The 24,785-nt window shown below is 45.4% G+C and overlaps 1 long non-coding RNA gene and 4 other non-coding genes across 6 annotated transcripts in view; 4 read left to right on the top strand and 1 right to left on the bottom strand.

Annotated features, from left to right (window-relative positions):
- Positions 1-1,290: 1,290 nt before the first annotated feature.
- Positions 1,291-24,785, top strand: part of LOC131911340 (uncharacterized) — a 68,525-nt gene continuing 45,030 nt past the window's right edge. For both annotated transcript variants that reach the window (XR_009379331.1, XR_009379332.1), the window contains exon 1: positions 1,291-2,240. This is a non-coding gene — a long non-coding RNA (uncharacterized LOC131911340). The remainder of the gene's footprint in view (positions 2,241-24,785) is intronic.
- On the bottom strand, positions 4,905-5,000 carry Trnai-uau (transfer RNA isoleucine (anticodon UAU)). The gene is made up of 2 exons: positions 4,963-5,000; positions 4,905-4,940 (listed from the first exon to the last, which is right to left on the bottom strand). It is a non-coding gene; the product is annotated as a tRNA-Ile (tRNA).
- Positions 14,069-14,141, top strand: Trnaa-agc (transfer RNA alanine (anticodon AGC)). Its single transcript has one exon. It is a non-coding gene; the product is annotated as a tRNA-Ala (tRNA).
- Trnav-cac (transfer RNA valine (anticodon CAC)) lies at positions 15,096-15,168 on the top strand. The gene has a single exon. It is a non-coding gene; the product is annotated as a tRNA-Val (tRNA).
- Trnaa-agc (transfer RNA alanine (anticodon AGC)) lies at positions 23,955-24,027 on the top strand. Its single transcript has one exon. It is a non-coding gene; the product is annotated as a tRNA-Ala (tRNA).

Here is a 24,785-nt window from a genome sequence, read left to right as displayed (position 1 = left end):
TTAATCCCAGCCCTTGGGAGGCAGAGCCAGGCGGATCTCTGTGAGTTCAAGGCCAGCCTTGGGCTACAGAGTGAGTTCCAGGAAAGGTGCAATGCTACACAGAGAAACCCTGTCTCGAAAAACACGAAAAAAAAAAAAAAAAGAGTAAGTAGCTTGTTGTGCATAATTCCAACTGCACCTCCTTCTCATCACCATATCCCAGCCCACACCTGACTGAAGCCTCCTATCTCACCAGAGACCAGGCCAGCATCCCGAACCCCAGAGACCAGGCCAGCTCCCTAAAAACCAGGCAGAAGCATCCTACCCTGAAGCCAGGCCAGCATCCCGAACTCTAGAGGACCCCCGGCCATATCAGAGGCCACACACATAGCCAGAGCTCTAGCCCCAAACTTGGGCAGCACCCCCCCCAACTAATCCAGAGGCCATCCAGGCTATCAGAAGTCCAGCCTCCAATGCAGATGGAGACCCTCTACTCAACCACAGGCCACAACAGCCAGAAGACCATAAAGGAAAGGGAAAACAAGGAAGAAAACACCCACCTAACAAAGACAAACCCACAAATCAGCACCTAGACCTGTAATCACGCCAAAGCCAGCTGCCTAAACATCACTATAAGAACATAAGAGGGCAATACGTCCACCAGAGCCCATTCCACTACAGCAAGCCCTGAGTACTCCAACACAGCTGAAGGAAAAGACATTAAAACCAACTTTATGAAGATGATAGAGGTCCTTAAAGCGGACATGAATAAATCCCTTAAAGAAATCAAGGAAGACAATAAAAAAATGGAGAAAATTAATAAATCCCTGAAAGAATGTCGAGAAAGCCAAGAAAAACAAATGGTTGAAGGAAATGAATAAAACTATTCAAGACCTGAAAATGGAAATAGAAGCAATAGAGAAAACACAAACTGAGGAAATTCTAGAAATGGGAAATTAGGTAAGTGAACAGGAGCTACAGATACAAACATCACCAACAGAATAAAAGAGATAGAAGAGAGAATCTGAATGCATGTCGGGTGTGCACCAGTACCGTGGTCTAGCAAACACTAGATGTCTCATGTAGGCCAAGTAACGAGTGACTGGAAGTATGTTGTGGATGCTCCAGTGGTACAATCAGTTAGCTCAGAGTATGTGTACAACTGCGTGTGTGCACTCACTGGAGCATTGTTTTCAAATTCAAGGTAGAACCTTCTGAACAACCCCCCTCCTCCCTTTCGTGATGGTCTTTAACCTGGTTTAGAATCAGCCAGCTTTGTTGCTTAGCAATTTTAGAATTCAGCAACAACTAACAATTACGATGGACCTCGGCCTCTCCCTGCCTTGCTCTCCTACTCTGGCTTGGGGAAAAATACAGTAGGATTATGGTAGCAGCTTCGGCTTCACTATTTTTTCCAGTGTAAATGAAGAGTCACATGGTGGAATACGAAGATAGAATCTGTTTTCAAACTTCATGGAAATCTGGTTTGGCAAAGCAGAAGCATGGGTCCTTCGGAGATGTCAGAAAGGAGAGAAGGTTATCTAGTTGCAGCCCAGCCTCTCTGAGCTAGCAGGTTTTCACCCCAGCCTTTGAATCTTGAGTCTTATTTACAAGTAGAATGATAGAGCTATAGCTAAAGCTACCTTTAGCCAAAGTGACAGAGCCAGTACTTGGGGGAACAGAACTCCCTCCAGGCTATGGCCTGAGCAGCCAGGCCACTGCTAAAGAAACAGGCTGGTAACTGTTGCAATTGCTGGCTGAAATATCCGTAAATTAAGGCACAGCCACTGTACTGAAGTTAAAACAACAGCTTTGATAAAGAGAAGATGACAAATTGTGAAGGACAAATCAAATTATTATTGACATGCGACGCTCTGCGTGTTTCATGAGGGATGAAGCAAATGGAACACGTTTCTGCTTCAAAAGCTCGTTTTGACCACAATACAGAAAGTAAAGAACAGGGGCAGAAAAGATACCACTCAGAAAGTGATTACAATCACAAAATGAGACACTAGCGAGGACTGGCAGGCTGGGGTATTTCTGACTGAGAACATAACTAGACTGATCCAACCTTCAAACGCATAGCCTTCCTTGCTCTTCTGAAGGAACCGCACAGCCTGTCACTGAAGAACAGATACTGACTCGCTGCCTTGAGTCAACTCGACTTCTCGTCAGTGAAGTATAAAGGTTTTCTGTAACATTTTTCTTGAGACTGTGATTTTTCCATCCACTGAATAATGACAACCTGTCTACACCTTAAGGTAAGCTTCCTGAACCTCGGTTTGGGACACACAGATTTGTAGTAGTGTGAACTATAAGCAATCGAAAAATGTAGATGTTTATCACCGGCTGTTGTGTTTGTAAACAAAGTCAAATACTGCTTTAAGAATTAATTGTAGGGCTGGAGAGATGGCTCAGTGGTTAAGAGCATTGGCTGCTTGCTCTGCCAGAGGTCCTGAGTTCAATTCCCAGCAACCACATGGTGGCTTACAACCCTCTCCTGGCCTGCAGGAATACATGCAGACAGGAAATTGTATACATAAGAAATAAATAAATAAATAAATAAACCTTTAAAAAAAGAATTAATTATAAGCAAACACTGCTAGTACTTTTAGCACTTAAAATTTTGATTCAAATATATCTTAATACTTTTCTTACTCTGGTGTTTTCAATATACACTTTGTTAGGTTTTAATTTTTCTGTCACATAAATAAAATAATATGGGGCTCATATCAAAAAAAGTTTAATTACAAGCTGAGCTTGGTGGCGCTGGCGCACGCCTTTAATCCCAGCAGAGGCAGGAGATCTCTGTGAGTTCGAGGCCAGCTTGGTCTACAGAGTGAGTTCCAGAACAGCCAGGGCTACACAGAGAAACCCTGTCTCAGAAAAACCAATTATCATCATCATCATCATCATCATCAATAGGCAAGTAAACTATGGATGTGATACTTCATACTTTAAGGTAAACTTCCCTGCTTTTTTATGTTATACCGGAAAGCTTTTTAAAGAAACATATTTTCATGAAGAAAAAACCATCAGCAAGTTATTCTTGTCGAGTCTTTACTAGACCAGCGCCTACACCGGGACTGTGTTCCTCATATCTGTTAGGAAAGAGTTCCTAGTGAAGGCGATTTTCCCCCACGAGCCTTGTTCTTAGTCTGAACTTTCACATTTTTACCCCGGCAGAACACTGGGTGCGGAGTTTACCACCACATCCTTCCACCTGGAGGACAGCTCCCTGGACTCTGCTTTTCTACCTCCCTAACCTCTGTGTCGTTTATGGCCAAAGGGCTAAGGAGAGGAAGGGGGCATATTATTTCCTCCGGGAAGCCATTCCATTTAACCAAGCTTTTTTTCATTTTATTTAAATAACTTTTCTTCCATTTGTTTTATATACGGACCACAGTTTCTCCTCCCAATCCCCCACCCCTCCCCCGCTCCCCCGTTTTCCATCTACCCCCTCCCCTTCCACTCCTCCAAATTTAGAAAGGGGCGGGCCTCCTGTGGACTTGAACAACGCCTGGCACGCCAAATCGAGGCAGGACCGAGCTCCTCCTCTAGGCTGGGCCAGGTAATCCAGCAAGGGCAACGGGTTCCCAAAAGCCAGCTAATCCCCAGGGACAGGTCCCCATCTCACTGGTAGGAGCAATACAAAGAGACCACGCTACACAACTGTCACATGCAGAGGGCCTAGGTCGGTCCCATGGAGGCTCTCTGTTGGTCCAGAGTCCATGAGCTGTCTCTGTGGGTTCCCTGTCCTGACCCCCCTGGATCATACCATCCTTCTTCCCTTTCTTCTGCAAGACTCTTGGAACTCAGCCCAGTGCTTGGCTGTGGATCTCTGCATCTGCTTCCATCAGTTACTGGATAGAGTATCTCTGGTGACAATTAGGGTAGTCACCAATCTGATTACAGTGGATGGTCAGTTCAGACTCCCTCTCCACTAATGCTAGTAGTTCTAGCTGGGATAATCCTTGTGGATTCCTGGGGGTTTACCTGGCGCCAGGTTTCTCCCTAACCCCGAAAGCGTCCGTCCGTCGTCCCCCCTCCCCCCCCCCCGCCCCCGCCCACCCGCCCCTTAAGACTTCTCTTTCTCTAGGCACCCAGCCGGCCCAACCGGCTCCCTCAAGTTCCCATCCCTCCATCTCTCCCTCCCCTGTCCCCAATTTACCCAGGAGATCTCTTAAATTTCCTCTCCCCAGGGAAATCCACGCATCCCTCTTTGGCCACGCATCCCATCTAGTTCCTCTGGGGCTGGGGCTTGTAGGTTGGTTACCCTGTACTTTCCTCCCAATATCCACTTATGAGCGAGCACTCCAACCTCATTCTGCCTGAACTAAAGGTATATACACCAGATATGGCTTTACTCCAGTGATTAAAGAAATAAAAAAACCAGGATTTTGCTATGTACCTGGGGCTAATCTAGAAGTGGCAATCCTCCTGCCTCATCTCAAATGGTAGGAAGGCACAACTACAGCACACTTTATCCTAAAGTTCTAATGTATCACAACATTAAAACGTATATTATTAGATTTACAGAAGCAGGAAAGAAGTCTGATTTTAAACTTCCTGGAAATCTTGAACTAGCTTTAGATGTTACTAGGCAATCTAAAACTTGTTCAAGATTTCCAGGAAGTTTGAAAACAGATTCTAGCCTCCCATTCCACAACTGCTATCATGTGACTTTTCGTTTGCTCTGGAAAAAAAAATAGTGAAACCGAAGCTGCTATCATAACCCTACTGTATTTTTCCCCAAGCCAGAGTAGGAGAGCAAGGCAGGGAAGGCAGAGGTCCATCGTAATTGTTAGTCGATGCTGGATTCTAAAATTGTTAAGCAACAAAGCTGGGCGATTCTAAACCAAGTTAAAAACCATCGTGAACGGGGGTGGAGTGTTCAGCAGGCTCTACCTCAAATTTGAAAACAATGCTCCAGGTGAGGATCGAACTCACAACCTCGGCATCGCTCCCGCGCACACACTGCTATATAAGTACCGCGCGCTAACCGATTGCGCCACTGGAGCATCCACAGCACGCTTCCGGACACTCATTACACGGCCTACACCGGCTATTCGGCGTTTGCTAGAACAAGGTACGGATGCACACCGGGGCCGTTCGGAGTCCGCTCTCCCCGCTGCTTCCCCAGTCCCCCGGCGTCTGGTGCTTATGCAGGCGCGCTGGGTTCAACCGTGGAGGCGGTGACTGCCGCTCTGAAGCCGAGGCGGAAGGACCGTGCGGGCCGAGAGCTGCGCATCCTCCGGCCTTCCCGCCAGCCCTCGAGAGCCAGGAGGAGGAGGCTGCTGTCTGCGCGGCCCCAAAGTCATTCTTCGTCCTCCACCTTCCCGTGGATGCTCCCTTGGGAGACGCAGATCCCCGGCGGCAAACAGGATTCCCCAAAGCTGCGTTTTTCCTCCGGCCTCGGTTCCGGCAAACAAATGCTGGAGAAGCCAAAGGATTTAGTTCCAGAGAGAAAAAGGACGTTCCCGGGGCCTTGCCTTGTGTTGTGTGGTCCCCACACAGGGTCTGGGAGGGAACAAGACTCCTGTGTTCCTCAGGCGACTGCGTGGAAGTCCTGAGAGTTGAAATGAGGGAAAACATCCCAGGACTGGGTCCGAAATTCTGCATGTCTCCGTGCAAAATTGAACTAGATATTTGAGAAACATCTGTACTAAAGATCCCATAGTAAAGCATGTTTTGATATAGGGAGAATAGAGAAAGGGTATTTCTAGACCCTTTACACACAGTGTGGGTCTTCTTGGTGAGTGATTTGTTAGGTAGCTAGATTCACGTGCTTAGAGGCTGTTGGGATGGACCCCTACCTCATAACCTGCTTTGAGCCCCACCTCCCATTTCTCATTTCTCCAGTAGCCCTGAAGGGAAGCCTCACAGTTCTCTTGTGGTTTAAAGAGCTGCATGAAAAGACGGAGGATTTAGATCTTGGTTGAGGCCCGTTAGAAGATAGCTTCTTCCTCGAGGTCAAAAGAGGAGCCTGAGTTGAACCTCTGGCCTAAGGATGTCCTGAGCAGTTCTCCCCACCCACCCACCCCAGCAACTATTGTCTCTTCCCCTTCAACTTGATCCAACTGGGGTTGTCAATAACTTGGAAAAACCACCCCCAGAAACCAAAAACCTGTAAAAAGCCTATTCTCTAATGTAAATCTGACCTATGACCAAAGTACCCTGAACGTGCCCAATCCTCGCCTAATGTCAGTCTGAGCTGTGGTCCCTTTGGTCAGTGCCCATTCGCTCCCCTGGAAGTGCTTCTGTATTAAACCCTATTTTCTACCTACATTGTGCATCTCTTGACCCGTTTGAGGGAGCATGCAAGGACCAGAGAACCAAGCAGTTAATCTTTGGTTTGGTTTGATTTGGTTCGGTTCGGTTTGGTTTGGTTTTGAGACATCAGGCCCCATTCTGTAGCCTAGACTAGGCTTGAATCCCAGTCTTCCTGTCTCAGCCTTCCCTATGCTGGGATTATGAGTGTAAACTAGCACACCCAAATTATTTCACATCTTTAAGAATAAAAACATTGTACATGCTATATCTTTTAACTCAATTACCTGCAGCTTTGACAAGCTCAGTTAGAACACCGTTTTGATACACAGTAGACACCATCCATATAGTGATATGATATGGATCCCTATAGTCAAGCTAATTAACATCTCCATCTCCTGACATAGTTATAATTTTGTCTAAAAAGTGAGAATGCCTGAAATCTCTCTTTGTAGATTTTCAGTATTCAATACAGTGTTATCTACACGCAGCATGGTGTGCGTTCAATCTCAAGAATTACTCAACCTATGTAACTGCAACTGTATGCCCTTTAGCCACAATTTAGCCACAAAAACCTCACAATTTCACAATCTCCAAACCTTGTTAAACACGGTTGTGTCCTTTGCCTGTATACGTTACACTTTTTTTGAAGTGACATAGAATGTTGACTGGCTGATGACCGTGTACAGATAACCACAGCTTCTGTGAGCTAGCTCATAAGTGCTGCAGTTCTTCCTATCCAGAAGACACTGGTTCACTCTGACTCTCCCCAGTCTCTGGTTTTTCTGCTCCCTCTTCTATATGGTCCCTGAACCTATTGGTGGTAGGGTGTGTTATAACTGTGTTAAGGGCTTTTAAATGGGACTGTTTTCTTCTTCTGATTAGATCATATTGGTATTAAAAACTCCAAGTGTTTGTTGTTGTTTTTTCTGTATCCCGAAAGTTCATTAAAGTTGTTTATTCTCATATATTTGTAGTAGAGCCTTTACAGATTTCTACCTGTCATCAGGAAGGGTTAGTTTTTCCTTCTCCTCACATCCATATTTGCCTGTCATTAATTTCTTATTCCTAATTATTCTTGTTAGTACTTCTAATGCTAGATTGAAAAGAACAGGCAAGAATGGACATTCACCTTGTACCCAATCTTAAAGGAAAATTCTTGAACATTGCCCCATTAGTTACGTTATGATGTCCTTTCATAAATGGACTTTTATGCAGAGATAATTTTCTTCTTTATTTTGTTAAGAGTTTTTTAAATCATGAATGAATACTGAACTTTGTTAAATGATTTTTAACAGACGGGCATAGTGGCTCACACCTTTAATCCCAACACTTAGGAAGCAGAGGCAGGTGGATCTCTGTGAGTTCAAGGCCAACCTGGTCTTCGCAGTGAGTTTCAGAACAGCCAAAGCTACATAGTAAGACCCTGTCTCAAAAAAAAAAAAAAAAAAAAAAAAAGCTAACACCACACAGACATGCCCACAGGATCACCTGACTGACCTGGATAATCCCTCAGTGACACTCTCTTTCCCAGGTGACTGTAGATTGTGCCAGATTGACAGAACCAACAATCAGTGAGTGTCAAGAATTGGTTTTCAGTCTCATCATTCTTTCCTCAGGAAGCCTCTGCTTCTTCCTTCATCTCATCATCGTCCTTTGGGATGCTTCATGGCAATCAAGACAAGTCAAACCCAGGAAAATATTTGTGGTCAGAGCCACGTCACTCGAAAAGCAGGAGAGGAACTGAATGAAGATGTCCTCCACCAGAGAACAAGACTAATTTCAGTGCAATGTCATGCCTGGCCTATGGTTAAGCCTTCACAGACACACACTCAACCTTGTTAACTAGTATATAAGACTGGAAAGAGTTACTAATCAGATATTGGCTAGAAGCCAAGAACTTTGATTTTCACAAGAGAGGACATCAGGAAGAAAAAAAAAAGGGCAAGAAAGAACCAAGTGTTGGTGGAGATGCTTCAAAAGTAAGACTGGGAAGTAACGAGCATTTTCTGTTTTGTAGATAAATTTCCAGTTTCCTAAGTTGGGTATTTAGGGCTCCTACCCTGTCCTGTGGAGGAAAGTGGAGCCTGCTAGCTCAACTGACTTAAAAACTGCACTGTGATCTTTGTGTTCCCTGGAACATTAAGGGTTCCAAAGGTGCCTTGTCACTTTATTATTGGCTGTAGGGTCTGTAGTGTGGAGTTACAGCCGAAGCTAGCTGACCCTGACTTATAAGGCCGTGTGGTTAAGGTCATGTGCAGTTAAGTTTATTGTGCCCGTGTTTGCTGAATCTCAGCTGGCAATACCGGCTATGGACTAGCGCCCGTGTTTGCTGAATCTCAGCTGGCAATACCGGCTATGGACTAGCTTGCTTCTGTGATGCTTATCCCTGGAAATTAGTTATAGTCTGATGCAGGTTCAATATAAGGAATAGTGCTTTCATTTTTTAAATTGACATTTTTAAAAATTCTTTTCTTATGTGTATGGATGATTACCTTCATTTATGTCTGTGCACGGAAGGCCTAACATCCCGTGGTACTGACAGTTGTGAACTCCCATGTGAATGCTGGGAACCCAGGTCCTCTGGAAGAGCAACCAGTGCTCTTGACTGGGGAACCAGCTCTGGCATCAAGGAATAGCACTCTCGTTTTGATCTGGGGAAGGAGTAAGGGCATAGCACCAATGCTTGACTGTATCATCACCAGTGACCATAACTGCCCATTCCTCCCTTCCAGCAAAAGAGTGATTTTATTCCAAACTTCCCTGCCCATACACAGCTCCAAAGATATTACTTGATTCCTTAATCCTAGGGTCTCTCTTGGTAGTAGTTGGATGAGGTGTGTAATCAGATCCACCTCAGGAGGGAAATACTCTCAGCATGTAGTTGTCCTCCAGAAGTGCAGGTGAGAGGTCTGTTGCTTTTCCTCTGGACTTTGTCAGGTGCTAGTGAGGGCTAGAGGAACTTCAGGCCACAGCACAGTGTGAGGCCTGTGTTAGGGATGATGGCAGAGGTCCAATGACATGTATGTCATGTCTGTCATGTCATGTATGTATGTCTGAGCACAGAGCATTAGATCCCCTGTGCAGACATCTGTGAATGCTGGGAACCCAGGTCCTCAGGAGCAGCAGAGATCCCAAGGACATGAGGAGACCCTGAAGTAACCCCTGTCGCCTCTGTCTCCAGGTGTGTGGGCTGTGATAATGTATCCACTTTAAGTCATTTGCTGCTGAGAGCTCCTAGGCGAGCACTCTCATAACTCAGGATGGGAAGCTTATGTCTCAATTCCTGTAGTCAGATGTTTCTCTGGTCCTGCCTGGCCCTACAGTCAGGACGAATCTCTCCCACCTGTGTCCTGCAGCCACTTGACCCCAAGTAAACACACAGAGGCTTATATTAATTACAAACTGGTCTATGGCAGGCCTCTTTCTAGCTAGCTCTTATATCTTAAATTAACCCGTTTCTATTAATCTATGTTTTGCCACGTGTTTCATGACTTACCAATCTACTGGCATGTTGTTCCTTGGGCGGTAGGCTGGCGTGTATTCCACCTCTGCCTTTCTTCTTCCTCTCTCTCTCTCTCTCTCTCTTGGATTTCTTGCCTGGCTATAACCTGACTTGCCATAGACCAGAGCAGCTTCTTTATTAACCAATCATAGCAACACATATTCACAACATACAGAAAAACATCCCACAGCACTTGCCTTTTTTTTTTTTTTTGTATAATCAAAAAGGAAAGTCTTAACTTTAACATAGTAAAATTACATTTAATAGGACAGTTATCAAACAAGAATTACAGTTACAATATCTAGTCTATTTGTATTTGACAAAATTAAAGAAAATATTCTGTCATCTATCCTGTATTTGTGAGTCTAAAGTTTCATATCTAATTAATCTTTTATCATAACCAAAGAAAATTATAATTATAACTATCTAGTCTTCAAATACATCAAAGACCCCAGAAGGATATAATATTACCTAAGTAAACAGGAAGTACGTTGTAAGCAACTTCCATAATTATAGAAATGATAGAGACATTTGGCTGCCTGCAAAGTCATCCAAAATTCCTCTGCAATGTTGGGGCATCCATCTTCAGCCTATAGACCTAGAATCTCTCAGACGCTTTTCCCTGTGTCTTGTAGTATGTCTGGCAGTCTCTTCTGTGAAGCAAGAACCTGAAGGACCATCTCATCTTGCAAAGTTTAGCGGTCATCTTGATATGGGTCCTGTATGTCCAGTCTATACAGCATTTTGTCAAGCAGTCCAGGCAAGAACAGTTTCTTGCCCAAATGGCTAACTTTTGTCATAACTAAAGCAAACTCCATATGGAGTTTCTTCAATGCCCATCATTTTCTCTGAAGTAGATCAGTACTGCCAGGAGCAGACATGTCTCATTGCCTAGAAAGTCTAAGTTTTTAAAACATTTTAAATGCCATGTTCTGTAGGTCTCTGAAGTGTTTGAAGATTACCTATCTATCTGAAATATATCTTTGTATACCTAAAAAACAACTAATATGATTATAAGTTTTATTATCATGGATGATTAACTATTAATCTGTCTTTCTTAATCATACTTTACAATTTCAAATGAGCTGCACAAACATACCTTAAACAAGAGTAGAAATGTACATACACTGTAACAAAATTAACTTTAAATTTGTATCAACGAACTAAAATCCATAGCAATGCAAAACATTTTAAACAAGTTGTTGCTCTTTAAAAGTAGATCAATAATCTACCCTTTTATCCTGTCATATCTATAAATTCCTCTGACCACTACCTGATGAGAAGTTCAAGTTAGTGACAGGCAGTCTGTGTGCCGAAGGTCAGCGAGATCTCCCACCCCCATATTCCAGATGTTCTGGTCTGCCTTTGAGGACTGTTTCTCTATTGGCTGGAGTCCAGTCCTGCTTCACTGTCAATACCTTTACTCTGTTTCTTGTTTTGTTTTGTTTTCCAAGACAGGGTTTCTCTGTGTAGCTTTGCGCCTTTCCTGGAACTCGCTTTGGAGACCAGGCTGGCCTTGAACTCACAGAGATCCTCCTGCCTCTGCCTCCTGAGTGCTGGGATTAAAGGTGTGCGCCACCACCGCCCAGCAATATCTTTATTCTTAATTGCCACAGGCCCAGCACTCACTCTACCCCTCAAAGATAAACAGCCACTTAAAATGGAAAGAAAATCCTGAAAGTAAAAAGTCAAAATGGAAATTGTGGGTCAGGCAGCAGGCTAGACAGAGAGAAGAACAAAGCCTTACTTGAGAAGTGAAAACATCACTGTAGTGTGTAGTCACCACTGTGCTTTCTTCATTTAAACACCTGGCTTGGGATAGCATAAGGTCACATGGCTGTGAGCTACCTAGACCGTGAGTTAACCTTTTTTTCTGATGATGACATTTTTGCTTCAGCCTGAGTCAGTTACTGTAGACACTGTGAGTGCTGCATCAAGGAATGAACCAGGAAAAGACTGGGACAGCTGAGCAAGCCCCGTGAGGAACATCACGATTGGAACATTTGCTGCCCTCCCTAGAAGGATGGGCAGGAATCCAACCCAATGAAAATGAATTCAGTCGGATTGAGAAGTTTTTCTGTTGTTTCCTTACTTAGAGATAGGGCCTCACTACATAGTCCTTGCAGGCTTGGGTCTGCCTAGGTAGACCAGGATGGTCTTGAATTCTCAATCCTGCTCCACCTCAAAGTGTTGCGATAACAGGCAGATCATGCCTATCAGTTTCAGACCCCTGTTTGAAAACCAGACCCCTAAGCCAGGTTCCTCCCTTCTAGTGAGGTTAGGGATTTGAATCTGTCAGAAAATGGGGCTTCAAGAGCAGTGATCTAGGACCAGTGAGAGAACTCAGTAGTAAAAGGACTTGCTGCCAAGCCTGATGACCTGAGTTCTTTCTCTGGAATCCACGTGGGAGGACAGAACCAACACCCGCGTTTGTCCGGATTTCCCACACAGGAGAGCTGCCACTCACTCGTCCCCAGCCCCCTAATAAATGCATGTAAAAGAATTAAAAACAGAAGACTGTTTACATCTACTAAGCTGAGAAGCTGGAGGGTAGACAAATGTCAGGAAGACCAATAGATGTCAACAACCTTAAGAAAGTGGATCACCAAGTAAGTGCAGGAGTCTTGTAAGGTCCAGTTCCCAGAAAGTTCCAAGAATGTTGGTTGAAGCTCCAAGAATAACCCAAGAAAGGATGGTGGGGCAATGGATGGTGGGGCAATAGACGATGGGGCAATAGACAGAGGCCCTGGCTATGGACTATCACATCATGATTTGTTTGTTTATTTACTTACTTTGTTTGTTTGTTTAACAAGGTTGGGCTACACAGTGAGTTCTAGGCCAGCTTGGGGGTATAGGGTGGAATTATCTCCAAGAAAAATAAAACACACACAAAACAACAAAACCTAAAAGAGAACAAAAATGTGAGGGCCCAACAGGGAAAGAATGCTCTCTTCAATACGCAGACATGGGATGCCTGAACGTCTGCATGCAGAAGAAGGAAACTGAGTCCATCTCACACACCAGGTGCAAATACCAAAGTACTGAAGACTTAAATACAAGACTTGAAAACACTGCCAGAAAAGGCAGCAGGGGGAAGCGGCATGCCATGAGTCTGGCTGTGGCTTTGGGTGCATTTTAAAAGCACAGGCCACCAAAGCAAAGACAGGAACCACAAGCTTCTTACCCCGAAAAACAAGCCACACAAAGAAGCAACCAGAGAGCCTCAGGCTGCCTACGGAGTGGACACTCGCACATCACAGGAAGGCTTGCTGCCCAATACACACCAAGCTCCGCAGCTAGAAAACGAACAGCCTGACAAAATGGGTCAGAAGAGGCGCTTTTCAAAGAAGACAAGAGACAAACTGATCTATGAAAGTGTGCCCAGTTCATGAGTGACCAAAGCCCTCTGAGGTATACCTCACTCCTATTCTACCAGAACGAGAAAAGAGCGGGTGTTGGTGAGGTGTGGAGAAAAGAGGATGTTTGCTCAGCTTCGATGGGATGTAAATTATTACAGCCATTAAAGGCACTAGCATGGAAATTCCTTTAGAAATGTAGCAATAGAGCACAATGCCAGCCATTGACTCATACTTGCTCTGTCCATGGTAAGGAATCCTTGTCTTCTGAGACACTGGCTCCTTCACACTCACAGCAGGATTATTCCCAACAATCAAGTTACAGGATGAAGCTACTGTCCATCAACGGACAGATGAAAACACAGCAGGTAGACATGGAACCTTAGCTACTCAGCCTTCTATAAAGCGACTCTGTCACTTGGAACCACTGGAGTGAAGCTGAGGACATGGTGTTAAGTGAGGTGAACCAGCCACCGAGGGACGAATTCCACAGGACTTCATTTACAGTGTGGAATCTGAGTGTTCATCTGGCATCAGCAGGGTAGGGTGGGGTCACCAAGGGCTGGGGATGAGGATGTCAGCCACCTTAGTTACCTTGATTTAGCTAGTCCATGACAGAAGTACATACAAGGAGTGCCATCATAAATCCATTTACTCAGCAAGTTTTTAATGTATGTCTGGAAACTAGAAAATCACAATAGCATAGGGGGTTTCCTTAGTGTAGTGGTCATCACGCTCGCCTAACACGCGAGAGGTCCCCGGGCGGAAACAAGGTTACTTTTTCTCACTCTTCCCCCTGGTCACTCCCTACACTTTTCAGCCCCTAGGACCTAGGAATCTCGACTCTGCGATTTGGGCCTTGACTCTTACGCTATACAGAGGATACAGCAGGCAACTTGGTGAGGACCAGCGGAGCCACTGGACACACAAGAAAGTACAAGAAAAGGCAGACGACAGCGGGGGATTAGCTCAAATGGTAGAGCGCTCGCTTAGCATGCGAGAGGTAGTGGGATCGATGCCCACATCCTCCAATTCTTATGCTACCTCTAAAACCACATCTCTATTGAGATGCTCCTACTCTGTCATTGTCACAGCATTGGTAATGTGCTCAACTCCACTAATTTGAGGACTGAAAATTAACCTCACCTAGAAACTTCGGCGCTCCCTGGAGCACAGAGTCACCTAGGAGTTTCTCTCACCTAAATCGTTATTCTGTGCGTTTTACAAATGTTTGGTAAGCCTCTTTATTACTTCACTCGCCAGACACTGAGTCAGAACCTCTTCTGTGCCACCAGGCTCAGGATTTCCCCTTAAATCAGGCCGTGCTGGAAGTTCTCCGCCGGCCTCTCTGCAACCTTCCTCTTCCTCGTCTATCTCCGCCCACTCAAGCTCGTTGGTGGAGGACTGTTCTGCGCCTCACTGGAGCTACCCAGAGCCCTGCACAGTCACCCACAGCGTCGCGTGGACAAACTCTGCCTGCGTGGAACCCTCTCTACTACTCTCCATTTTCCATTTCTAAGCTCTGTTAAAAAATTTAAAAAGGTGTAAAAAAATTTAAAAAGGTGTAAATCCTTTGCTAACTCGTCGCTGTGACCTTTTGCGTCACCTGTCCGGGTTCTCTCAAAAGGTCTCCAATGTTCTCCTCGAGGTGTCTCCAGGTGATCAGGCTCTTCCATCCTCCTTCCCTCCCAGTGTTTTACACGTGCGCGACTCCCGCGCGGTGCACGCTGCGTCTCCACGCGGGAATTCCTGCACCCGCGCTTCTCCTTCGCCTGAGCTCTCTCCCCCTGGAGCGCCGCCCAAGCCACATTTATTAACTTTCCGGGGCCATGTCGCCTCTGCACTATGGCTTTTCTCTTCGGTTTGCTTTGCATTCCTTACGGTTCTCTCTGTTAATGTGGATCTGCAACTTCCGGATGGCACTTCAGCAAGAACACACAATGTCCGTCTTGAATTGGAAAGTGACAAAAACACCATCAGGGCGCGTTTCCGTAGTGTAGTGGTTATCACGCTCGCCTCACACGCGAGAGGTCCCCGGTTCGAAACCGGGCGGAAACAGCAGTTGGGTTTTTTTTGTTTGTTTGTTTTTGTTTTTTCTTTTTTTTCCTACCCTTCTCTGAAGTTCTCAGGTTTTTCAATGGATCATGCGTCCATCTTTCTGGATGAGTCCTAAGGGAACACGTTCTCCATCCTCTCTAACAACAAGCAAAGGAAGCCTCACCGCCCAAGGCAACCAGGATTTGTTGCCTCTCCACACTTCTCCAGTCCTCTTTCTCCTAGAGCAGTGGTTCTCAACCTTCCTAATGCTCAGACCCTTTAATATAGTCCCTCATATTGTGGTCACTCCAACCATAAAATTATTTTCGTTGCTAATTCATAGCTGTAATTTTGCTTCTCTTATGAATCAAAATGTAAATATCTGTGTTTTCCGTTTGTTTTAGGAGACCCCTGTGAAAGGGTCGGTCGAACATACTCCTAAACGGTCTCGACCCAGAGGTTGAGAACCACTTTCTTAGCGAAATGGCACAGGCATAATAAGTTCCTGTCCTGAACAGCTTTTGAGCAGATTGCCAATGAGTCTCGGCTCTGCGTTCTGAGACTGGACAGTCCTGCGATCCCGGGGAACCGCAGGCCGACTGCAAATAAAAGGGACCGGAAGGTCCAGGGCGTTGAGGGAGTCTTAGCTGAAGTGCTATACTGCTCGATTAGCGTGGAGGAAGAACTGCCCATATCCTCCAGCCGGTTTGTTACTTTTGAATCTGTCTGTACGTTTATTTGTTCCTTACTCCTTCTGTCTTAGGGTTTCTATTGCTGTGAGGAAACACCATCACCAAAAAGCAAGTTGGGGAGGAAAGGGTTTATTCAGCTTATACTTCCATGTTGCTGTTCATCACCAACGGAGTCAGGATAGAACTTAAACAGGGCAGGAACCTGGACGCAGGAGCTGATGGAGAGGCCATGGAGGGATGCTGCTTACTGGCTTGCTTGCCCTGGCTGGTTCAGCCTGCTTTCTTATAAAAACCAGGACCAGGAGCCAAGGGATGGCACCACCAACCATGGATTGGGCCCTCTCCCATTGATTACCAGTTGAGAGAATGCCCTGCAGTTGGATCTCATGGAGGCATTTCCTCAACTGAGGCTCCTTCCTCCATGATGACTGTAGCTTGTGTCAAATTGACACACAACCAGCCAGGACACCTTCCTGTACCATTAACTGTCCTCTCGTCCACAGCTTTTTTCCTGGTTTGATTTCTTTCTTTGCGGTTCTGTTTGTTAATGTAGATATGTAACTTCTGGATGGCACCTTAGCAAGGAGACTGTAATTGTCTTGGATAGTAGAGCGACAAATTGGCTTCATAGGGTGTTTCTGTAGTATAGTGGTTATCACACCTGCTTCACATGTGAGAGGTCCCTGGAACTGGGAAGGCTCCCACCTGGTATTGAAAAACAACCACTGAACCCGTGAAGAAGACCTCTGCCTTGCAGCTGCAACACCCTCCATGGACAGTCTTGAATCCATTGAACCCATATATCCTGGATGGACCATCTCTAACCTGGACGTTCTCAGTGGGCCACCCAGATTCAGGACTAGCATCCTTCTGGTACCGAATCTGAAATATGAGATCACATAGTTGTTCCTTCTTGGAAGAATGAGGCCTCAGGGGTGCTTGCCTGGGCCAGCAGTAGAAGGTTCTGCCCCATCAACAGTGCCTCTCAGCTGGGGGCCAAGTCCTAGGCCCTAAAGCAGGGGATCAAGGCCAGTGATTCTTGGGCTACACCTCGGGGACAGGAAGAAGCTCCAGGTTTGGTTTCAGAGACACAATCTGCAGATTTCCCTCTGCACCTCCATTCCTCACGTGAGAAATCTTCCGACCTATATAAGTAAAAAAACAGTGTCTGGACACAGGGCTCATTTGCATGTTCCTCTGGTTGGTGATGTGCTGGCACACACTCAGTCCAGTCCAGGAGAGGACCTGCTGACACTGGATCTGGAGCAGAACAATTTGCTCTCTTTCCTTCAGAAGCTGAGATGGCAAACACATACTCAGTTGCTCTTTCCCCACAGGAGAATTTCCTCCTGTAGCCTAGACCTGAATGCCAACCTGGTCTGGAACCTCCTTGGCAGATCCCAGAGTGATAAAGCTCCAGCCCAGCTCTGGGGCAGGAGACTATTTATTAATAGGAGCCCAGTCTACTTTCAAGGCTGTGGAGGTTCGGAGATTAGAAATTTGGTGTGTTAATAGGTGAGTTACTATGGAGACCAGGCAGTGATAGGTGAGTTGGGGCAGTGAAAGAACTCATTATTACACACTCAATCTGTTTCCCAATTCAGGCCTTGCCATCTCCCAACTCTGAGGCCCTGAGAAAAATACTCAATTTCCCTGAGCCCTCATTGCATCGGGAAAGGGCAGATTTGGACAAGTCCCTTTGTTTCCAAAATTCAACTGAACTACTTGGATTAAACTTGACACATCTTTTAGAGTAGGTAAGGGCATGTGGAATTGAAAACACAGGATATTTTGTGATTGTAAGAGGAATGCCTCCATTGTATGTTGTGTTAAACAGGGTTCTCTAGAGTAACAGAACTTAGAGAATGAATCTATCTATCTATCTATCTATCTATCTATCTATCTATGTATCTATCTATCTATCTATCTAAAGAGGAGATATTAGATTATATAAAAGTAGAATATTTATATTAAAATTACATATAAATAAAGGGAGTTTATTAGATTCACTTACAAACAGTATTCCAGTTAATCCAACCGTGGATGCCTATGAATGGAAGGTCCAGGAATCCAGTAGCTGAGTCCACGGGACTGGATGTTTCATCTGGTCGTCAGTAGAGGCTGGAATTCGTGACACTTAGACTCTAATGCCAGTGAAAAAATGGACTTGCTTGGAAGTAAGAGCAAGAAAGTAAAGAGCAAAACTTCCATTTTCCAAGTCCTTTATAGATCACAAGCTGTGGCCCAGGTTAGAGGTGGATTTTCTCACCTTGAAAGATCTGAATTAAAGGAGTGTCTTCCTACCTTAAAGGCAGGATCAGAAGTCTACTTCAGATGATCTAACTAAGCAAAAATCTCCCACAGGTCGGCCCAGCCATTTTTGGGTTTAGTTAATTCTGGATGTAGTCAAGCTGACAACCGAGAATAGCCACTACATGTAGACACAGACGGAAGCAGAAGATACAACAGAGTTGAATGGACAGAGAACACCCATCAGTTCCACTTCCCTGCTCTTCAGTGAACCGAGAAGCTCCTGTGTTACTTTTCAACAAAGGAGAGCAGGAAGGAAAGACTTCTGAGGGAAGAGAATGCCAGAGCAATGAAACAAGAGAGAGGCAAAGGACAGCTGTAACTCTCCTGCTCCCTCAGCTCACAGGGTCTTGTTCAGATGAACCCAGAGGGGTGTGGACCCCATCATTCTGTGTATGAGATGCTTCAGAATCAGCACTAGCTGAGATGGTGTCATTCATAGTGATGCTATGGTCTTTAAAAGCTGCAGGTGGATGCAGGGTGCTTGGAGACTAAGACTCAACAATTCCAATGTGGAGCTGCAGATGGGCAGGGCTATCTGAGGACAACTGCAGTCTGTCAGTCTCCTCACCAGAAGACCCTGAAGTCCAACCTGCGCAGAAGGAGGCCTCCTTCTCTACCCAGGGTCTATTAGGTGCTTGTGTCGCAGGTTGACGGTGGGTGGCAAGGAAGGACTAGAGAGAATTCCAAGTCACATCTGAAAAAATAGAATCACAACTGCTGACGGTGATCATATTGATATCAATTCCTGGTTGTTTGATGAGATGCATAGTGAAGAGATTCAGGCTACACTGGACAGTGCAAGTACGTATTAGGTCTTCATCCTATTGTGTGACGGAGGAAGCAGGGTGCATCCCCTCTGAGCTTGGTGCTCTGGAGTTGCCTGGCTGCAGCTAAGTCACAAAGAGGGATGCGAAGTCATTCACTCATTTGTTCCTCTAACAATGAATCCTGGTGATGTACATCGTGCAGCAGTTGTTATGGTTGTAATGTTTCAAAAGTAAACAAAGTTCAGAAATATTGAGAGCTGGGCTGATTAACTGAGGCTTTCCCTGAGGCCCTGAAGTATGAAGGAACACACTGACTTCTAAAACCACCTCGACTTCTCCGTGTTCATTGCCAAAGTGTTATCTTCAGCAGTATGGCTTAACCATCAGGTTGTGGGGGAAATAACCAATACCCTTGGTGGTAGCCTGTGATGTTTGGAGGTTTCCATGGGGCTCCTTAGGCCAATGTCTCAACAAGATGTAACCTGTTCCTGGGCATGGAGGTTTCCCTTGGTGTTGTTAGATGTCTAGTTAGGGCATTGTCTTCCTTATTATTGGTGACTCTGTTTAGATTCCTTTCATGTATGAATATATTTTAGGAAGCGTCTACAGCAGTAGGTTTCCATAAGGTTGTTCAAATGGCCTCTGCTGTTAGTTGTCCCTCCCCATACCCCCTCCTCTGCCCTTCCTTATCTTCCATCCAGTTACCTCGTTGATCTTCCTATTCTAGTTTCCTCTTGTCCCTCCCTAACACTGCATTCTATTTCCCCTTCCTTGGGAGATCTTCCCATCTGCCCTAGTCCTATACCAGGGTATTCAAAAAATCCACAAATGTGGCCAGAGCTAGACTTTTTCTATCTGAGGGGTATTTTTTTTTTCTTTTTTCTTCAAGACAGGCTTTTTCTGTGTAACAGTCCTAGCTTTCCTAACTCACTTTGTTGATCAGATTGGCGTCGAACTCACAGAGATCCTCATGCCTCTGCCCCCCAAGTGCTGGGATAAAAGACATGCGCCACCCCCACCCAGCTATCTGAGGAGTATTAAAAAAGGAAACACATGCATTCTATGGAAACTTTCTCTTTTACTTCATCTTAAAAACTCAGTCTTCAACATAATTACACATCTTTCCATATTGCTACATCTCTCTCCTCAGCAGCTACATCTCTTCTCCACATATCTCTCTTCTATACAAATTTCTTCTCTCTGCTCTGCTACAATCTTTCACACATAATTTGCATTTCTCTTCTACATCATTCTCTCACTCACTCACCTGCTCACTCATCTTTCGCACACATCTCTGCCCTACATACACATCTCTGGTAGGTAGAGATTACTTAAATTTGGTTTTGTTGTGGAATATTTTTTCTTTCCCTGCTGATTGTGATTGATAGTTTTGCTGGGTATAGTAGTCTGGGCTGGCCCCGGTTGTCTCCCTGGTTTTGGAACATCTGTCTAGGCCCTACTGGTTTTCAAAGTGTCCCTTGAGAAGTCAGGTGTTATTCCAATATGCATGTCTTTATAAAAATTTTTAAGACACTTAGATTTTATAAGACTTTAAAATATCCTCATAAGACTTATACAGATACAACTTTATGACTGATCTTTTTCACTTGCAACTTCTAATGTTGTTTTTTTGTTCTGTATATTTAGTTATTTGATTATTATGTTTTATGGGGAATTTCTTTGCTGGTCCTATTTATTTGTTGTTCAGTGTGCTTCTTGTGCTTGGACAGGCACCTCTTTCTTTAGATTGGGTAAATTTTCTTCTACGATTGTGCTAAAAATATTTTTGCCCCGATGGTGGTGGCTCATGCCTTTAATCTCAGTGGTGGGGTTGGGGGTCAAAAAAAGGCAGATCTGCTATGGGATGTCATTCTGTATCTTGAGAATGTGTTGCTCTGATTAGTTGATAAATAAAATATTGATTGGCCAGTAGTCAGGCAGGAAGTATAGGCAGGATAAGCAGACAAGTAGAATTTTGGGAAGAAGAAGGTTTAGTCAGGAGTCAACAGCCAGACACAGAGGAAGCAAGATGTGAAGGCAGAACTGAGCAAAGGTGCATGGCTAAACATAAATAAGAATTATGGCCAGGCGGTGGTGGCGCACGCCTTTAATCCCAGCACTCGAGAGGCAGAGCCAGGTGGATCTCTGTGAGTTTGAGGCCAGCCTGGGCTACCAAGTGAGTCCCAGGAAAGGCGCAAAGCTACACAGAGAAACCCTGTCTCGAAAAACCAAAAAAAAAAAAAAAAAAGAATTGTGGGTTAATTTAGATGTAAGAGCTAGTCAGTATTAAGCCTGAGCTAATGGGCAAGCAGTTATAAATAATATCAGCCTCTGGGTGTTTACTTGGGTCTGAGCAGCTACAAGACCAGGCAGGATATAGAAAAACTTTCAACTACATAGATCTCTGTGAGTTGGAGGCCAGTCTGGTCTAAAAATGGAGTTCAAACAGCCAGAGCTACACAGAGAAACCCTGTCTCCAAAAAACAAACAAACAAACAAAACTTTTTTCTGCATGTTTTATGGTTGGATTTATTTATTTATAATTTTTTTCATTTTACATTCCAACCTCAGTGACCCCTTCCTCCCCTTCTCCTACTTACCCCCTCACCCCTCCCATCCACCACCATCATAAGGGGTAAGGCCTCCCTTGGGTAGTCAACAGAGGCTGGCATACCAAGGTAGGGCAAGACCAAGCCCCTCCCCCTTGCATCACGGTTGAGTAAGGCATCCCACCATAGGGAATGGGCTCTAAAAAGCCAGTTGATGTACCCAGGATAAGTCCTGGTCCTATTGCTGGGGGATCCACAAACATATCAAACCACACCACTGTCGGCCTAGTGCAGTCCCATGCAGGCTCCCCAGCTGCCACTCCAGAGTCCGCCAGTTCCCACTAGCTTGGGTCAGCTGTGTCTGTGATTTTCCCCATCATGATCTGGAACCCCATTGCTCCCATAATCCCTCAGTCAACTGAATTCCAGGAGCTCGGCCAAGTGCTTGGCTGTGGGTCTCTGCATCTGCTTCCATCAGTCACTGGATGTAGATTCTATGATGACAATTAGGGTGGACATGGATTTATTTTTGTACTTTTAATTGTTTTCAGATTTAACATTTTCTTTGACTGAGCTATTTATTTATCCTATCTTGTCCTCACATTCTTTTTTCAATGTCTCATCATCTTCTAATGAGGCTTAGTTTAAGGTTTTTGTTTGACACCCTGAGGTTTTTATCTCCAGTTTGGGTTCAGTTTGGGTTTTCTTCTTTGATTCTCTTTCTATGTTCAGGTCTTGAAAGGTTTTCATGGTTTCATCCAACTGTTTGTGTTTTTATGGTTTTTCAGTAAGGCATTTATTTGTTCACATCCTTTTAAAGGTCCTTGAAGGTACTCCTAAGTGGTATTTGGAAGTCCTGGTCATATGCTGGAGCTTCATTGCACTTCTACAGGTCTACTGCAGTGGGACTACTGGCTTCTCATGGAGGCTGCTGTCTCACCTGTCCAATAGACTGGAGCTATGCTATTTGAGGGGTTTCTCGGGGTCGATATCTGATCTTGTCCTGGTTGGGTGGGTATTCTGTTCTTTGGTGGCTGTTGCCCACTCTGGATCCGAGGCAAGTGCGGTGGCTGTGGGGTTCTGGTAGAGAGGGTTTCTGTAGGTTCACAGGTGACATAAAGGAATGGAGACAGCTAGGAGAAAAGAACCAGAGGGGCAATGGGAAAGAGCTGGGGGACCAGGGGTGGCAACAAGGTTCCCACAGAGTGGAGGTAGGGTGGGAGGAGGGGTCCCTGCAGGCAGGCTGCTACAGGACTGAGAGTAGGTCTGGAGAGATCAGAATGGAGGGCAGGAAGGATAGTGACAACTGCCTACCTGTGTCCTAGCTCAGTGTGGTCCCTGGGGGTCCATGGTAGGAAGCATTTCTGATCCCTAACTGACAGAAGAGTGGAGCTGGGCTATGAGGAAAGGCTGAGGTGGGGAGGGGGTCAGTGGAAAAGAGCTAAGGGGACCCGGGATGCTCAACAGGAGGCGAAGTCCCCAGGGCAGGATAGGGGAGAAGGGCTCCTGTGTTTCAGCCCAGTGTGGCCACTGGGAGTCCCTGACTAAAGGGTTTCTGCGGGACATTTGCTGACACAAAGGAAGGGAAGGCTGAGAGGACCCACAGGAAAAAGTAGAGTATTTATGTGCATGGGCATTTGCATGCAGTGCCGCATGGGGCCGAAAGAGGGCGACAGATGCCCTCATAGTGGAGTTGGAAATGCTGAGGAGAGGCCATGTGGGTGCTGAGATTCAAAGCCAGGTCCTTAGCATGACAATTCCTTTAGAAATTGAAAATAGAGCCACAGAGCCATCCCTCCAGTGGGAACATGGCCACGGGAGTGGGATCAAGGAGTTCGGAGACGTTTGCTTGTTCCCAGGAACTAATCACTGTCTTCTGAGATGCTCACTCCTTCACATCCACAGAAGGATTCCCAGAAGGATTAGTATTAAAAAGCGGCTCTGTCACTCAAACCGAAGAAGCCGAGGACATGGTGCTAAGTGAGGTGAACCAGGCACCGAGGGACGAATTCCACAGGACTTGGCTTACATGAGTGTTCATCTGGCATCAGCAGGGTAGGGTGGGGTCACCAAGAGCTGGGGATGCGGAGGTCAGCCATCTTAGTTACCTTGATTTAGCTAGTCCATGATACAAGGATATACAATGAACGCCGCCATCAAACCATTTACTCAGCAAGTTTCAATGTATGTCTGGAAACTAGGAAATCGTGGTTATGTAGGAAGTTTCCGTAGTGTAGTGGTCATCACCCTTGCCGTTACGCAAGAGGTCCCCGGTTCGAAACTGGGCGGAAACAATAATACTTTTTCTCACTTCTCTTTTCAGATTCTCAGCCCACTCCCTACACTTTCAGCACTTAGGACCTAAGAATCTCAGCTGTGCTACCATTTGGACCTTCATTGTCATACTTTCCTGGACCAAAGACAGAGTACGTAATTGTGTGAGGATCCAATGGACACAAGAAAATACAAGAAAAGTAGGCTGACATGGGGGATTAGCTCAAGTGGTAGAGCGCTCGCTTAGCATGCGAGAGGTAGTGGGATCGATGCCCACATCCTCCACTCCTTATGTTACCGCTCACAGCCATTCATACCACAGCGATGCTCAGATAATGGAGGACTCATGCTTCCCACACACTTGTGTGACGAACCTCTGAGGCTCAAATTCACTCTATAGACGTTTTAGTGTAAGGTCTGGGAAGAGGCTTCGTGTCGTGGTGCTTGCCCTAGCATATAAAGCCCTAGTTCGAGAACTAATTAAAGTTCTGAGGACATCTGATTTATTGCTTCACACTCATATGATCCTTGTCTTTATATTGCAATGGGAGAGTTCACCGAAAGGTTCTTTGTAAAAACCACAACGCAGACCTCTGCAGGGCTCCCTGCGAGTGTTGGGAGGGACAAAGCTCCGGCTCAGAGAACTGTCAGCAAAGAATCTGCCAGAACACGCTTTGACCTCACTCAGCTGTTGGACGTTGGTGAATGGCTTGGGGTTCTGAACCCGACATTCCTCACTTCAGTGTCTCTAGATTGGCAGAAGGCAGGAACCACACAGGAGTTACCCACCCTTCTGATCCTCCCAGGAGGTCAGGTGAAGAGTCAGTGCGGATGGAGAGAAGGACACTGTAGGAAATGTGACGAGGACAAAGGCTCAGGTCTTCTCTGTATCCCTCTGCTTCCAGACTCCTTAAACAAGCCAGAAGTAGGGGCCGTGGGGCAATAAAGATAGAGTCCTTTGAAAGTGTTACCACTTAAATGCTACACAGAGTAGATTTTGGTTTTGTTTTTTGTTTGTTTGTTCTATAGCACATTAGCTTTGG

This window comes from Peromyscus eremicus, chromosome 5 (assembly GCF_949786415.1).
Source record: "Peromyscus eremicus chromosome 5, PerEre_H2_v1, whole genome shotgun sequence".
NCBI classification, from domain to species: Eukaryota; Metazoa; Chordata; class Mammalia; order Rodentia; family Cricetidae; genus Peromyscus; species Peromyscus eremicus.
The sequence above is the reverse complement of the archived record's forward strand: the minus strand, read 5'-3'. Positions and strand labels throughout refer to the sequence as shown.